Here is a 3,584-nt window from a genome sequence, read left to right as displayed (position 1 = left end):
AGCTTTCAGAAGCTCAAGACAGCTTTGACTACAGCCCCAATTTTGATATTGCCTACTGGTTCAGGGTCTTATATAGTTTATTGTGATGCCTCAAGGGTTGGCCTTGGAGCGGTGTTGATGCAGGACGGTAGGGTGATTTCCTACGCGTCCAGATAGTTGAAGATACATGAGAAGAATTACCCTGTCCACGACCTTGAGTTAGCTGCTATTGTTCATGCCTTGAAGATCTGGCGTCATTATTTGTACGGTTTGCCTTGTGAGATTTATACTGACCATCGGAGTTTGCAGCACTTGTTCATGCAAAATGATCTAAATTTGCGCCAGAGGAGGTGGTTAGAGTTGCTTAAGGATTATGATATTACTATTCTGTATCACCCGGGCAAGGCCAATGTGGTGGCGGATGCCTTGAGTCGCCGGGCGGAGAGTTTGGGTAGTTTGGCATATTTACCAGCTTCAGAGAGGCCTATGGCGATGGATGTTCAGGCCTTAGCCAGTCAGTTTTTGAGATTGGATCTTTCGGAGCCCAGCCGGGTCCTAGCTTGTGTGGTTTCTCGGTCTTCCTTATTCGATCATATTAGAGAGCGGCAGTATGATGACCCTCACTTACTTGTCCTTAGGGACACGGTTCAGCATGGCAATGCCAGAGATGTGACCATTGGAGATGACGGGGTATTGAGGATGCAGGGTCGGATTTGTGTGCCCAATGTTGATGGGCTTCGGGAGTTGATTTTAGCAGAGGCCCATAGTTCGCGGTATTCCACCCATCCGGGTGCCGCGAAGATGTATCAGGATCTGAGGCAGCACTATTGGTGGAGGCGGATGAAGAAGGATATAGTTGGATATGTAGCCAGATGCCTCAACTGTTAGCAGGTGAAGTATGAGCACCAGAGATCGGGTGGGTTGCTTCAGCAGATAGAGATTCTGGAGTGGAAATGGGAGAGGATCACCATGGATTTTGTAGCTGGTCTCCCTCGGACTGCGAAGAAGTTCGATGCCATTTGGGTGATTGTGTATCGGCTGACCAAGTCCGCTCATTTTATCCCTGTGTGTACTACTTATTCATCGGAGCGGTTGGTGGAGATTTATATATGGAAGATCATTCGGCTGCATGGTATTCCCGCTTCTATCATTTAAGATAGAGGTACTCAGTTTACATCACGGTTTTGGAGGGCCGTTCAGCAGGAGTTGGGTACTCGGGTAGAGTTGAGCACAGCATTTCACCCCTAGACGGACGGACAGTCCGAGCTCACTATTCAGATTCTTGAGGATATGCTCCGTGCGTGTGTGATTGAGTTTGGTGGGTCTTGGGATTAGTTCTTGCCATTGGCGGAGTTTGCTTACAACAACAGTTATCAGTCCAGCATTCAGATGGCACCGTATGAGGCATTATATGGTAGGAGATGCAGGTCTCCGATGGGTTGGTTTAAGCCGGGTGAGGCCAGGCTATTGGGCACAGAGTTGGTTCAGGATGCATTGGAGAAGGTCAAGGTGATTCAGGATAGACTCCGTACAGCCCAGTGCAGACAGAAGAGTTACGCGGATAGGAAGGTTCGTGATGTTTCATATATGGTCGGAGAGCGGGTTCTGCTTCGGGTTTCGCCTATGAAGGGCGTTATGAGATTTGGGAAGAAAGGGAAGTTGAGTCCGAGGTTTATTGGCCCTTTTGAGATATCGAGACGTGTTGGGGAGGTTGCTTATAAGCTTGCCTTACCCCCCAGCTTGGCGGGAGTTCATCCGATATTTCGTGTTTCGATGCTTCGGAGGTATCACGGTGACCCGTCGCACGTGTTGGATTTCAGTTCAGTCCAGTTGGACAAGGATCTATCCTATGTTGAGAAGCCAATGGCTATATTGGACAGGCAGGTCAGAAAGTTGAGATTAAAGAACATTGCTTCAGTAAAGGTTCAGTGGTGGGGTCAGCCGGCCGAGGAGGCGACCTGGGAGACCGAGCAGGATATGCGCTACAGTTACCCTCACCTTTCATCACTTCAGGTATGTCTTTATGCTCGTTCGAGGATGAATGAATGTTTAAGTGTAGGAGGATGTGACGACCCGGTCGGTCGTCTTAAGAATTAACGCCTCGATCCCCTATTAACTGCTTTCCCCAAGTCTATTTCTGCTAAATTGAATTGCCGGGATGTTCGGTTTTGAGTTTCGGAAAGTTTTGGGACACTTAGTCCCTAAATGAGAGCTTAAGTGTTGGAAAGTTGCCCGTAGTCAGGACACTGTGAAGACGGCCTCGGAATGGAAATCTGATGGTTTCGTTAGCTTCGTTAGGTGATGTCACACCTCCTTTTTTACACACCTACTCCGAAGGATAATGTATAAGGGAGTTTTTCCATTTAAAGTGACATTATTCGAAATGGGATTGTTTATTTGTTTTTAGAGTCGCCACTTGGGATAGGATTGGCTTTTGGTGTCCCAAGTCACCGGTTTAATTTAAATCCCAAATCGAGGAAAAATTCGACTTCCCAATTGGAGTCTGCGAACCAGAAATTCTGTGTAAGGAATTCGGTTGACCCGAGGGAAGGTGTTAGGCACCCCCGGATCCCGTGGTTCTAGCACGGTCGCTTAAATTATCATAAATGGCTAAAATCTGGTTTTTATACATATTTAAACCTATAGTGCAATTTTAAGATTATTTACCGCTTTTAGTTTATTTTATTTTTACGAAAGTGAACGCCGTTTAAGAGCGTGCTTTTGGATCACGTCACAGGAAATGCACCCGGATCCTCAACACCTCTTATTCAACGTTTTGGGATTTGGATTTGGGTTGCATGAAATGCACACCCGAGTTTAGGAAGGTGAAATTATTAAATAACACGCCTAAAGCAACTAGCGTGTTGATATCTTTGCGGGAAGCCATGGAAATTTGCTAAATGGCTTACCCGATTTCTAAAATATTTTAACATAGTATTTAATGAGGGCCCCGCAATTTTATATGTTTTATGTCGGCGAGGTCTCGTCTCATGTTTTATTATTTAAAGGCCAACTTAAAGCAAACTAAGATTTTCTATTTATTTTTTGTCTCTAAAAGGGCCTAATTAATTTATATTTATAAATTTGGGACTTGAATTCAAGTCCGAATTCAAACAAAAGGGAGGACCCTCTTAATTTGAACCCGCTACTTAACTCGAAAACCTAAATTTATATTTGCAAATTAATTCCCGATATTCTAATGGAGTTTTAAAAGACTTCTGGACTTAACAATTTGGGCCTTGAACAACTACGGATATTAAATGACATTTGTAATTCATCTAACAAAAAAAAAATCTCATAACTTTACCAAAACAAGATAAACCACATATACAACCACTATATCAATCCATAATAACTACACTTTAAAGTCCTCTGCTCTGAACAATATGCTAGAGTATTGAAATAAAGAAATATATTCTGTTGCTTCATATGTATAATCATTCGAAAGCAGCTTCATAAAGCTCCTTAATATCTCCATAAAGATCCTTAATAGTTACTTATCGCAAAAGACAAAAGACCCTTAACGTTTGTAGGAGCAGGATAAGGAATCCATAATAAATGAAAAGAGAGAAGTCTAATGTACACTAGTTTTTTTTTTACTTTAA

Source organism: Nicotiana attenuata, chromosome 11, assembly GCF_001879085.1.
Source record: "Nicotiana attenuata strain UT chromosome 11, NIATTr2, whole genome shotgun sequence".
NCBI lineage: Eukaryota > Viridiplantae > Streptophyta > Magnoliopsida > Solanales > Solanaceae > Nicotiana > Nicotiana attenuata.
The sequence above is the reverse complement of the archived record's forward strand: the minus strand, read 5'-3'. Positions refer to the sequence as shown.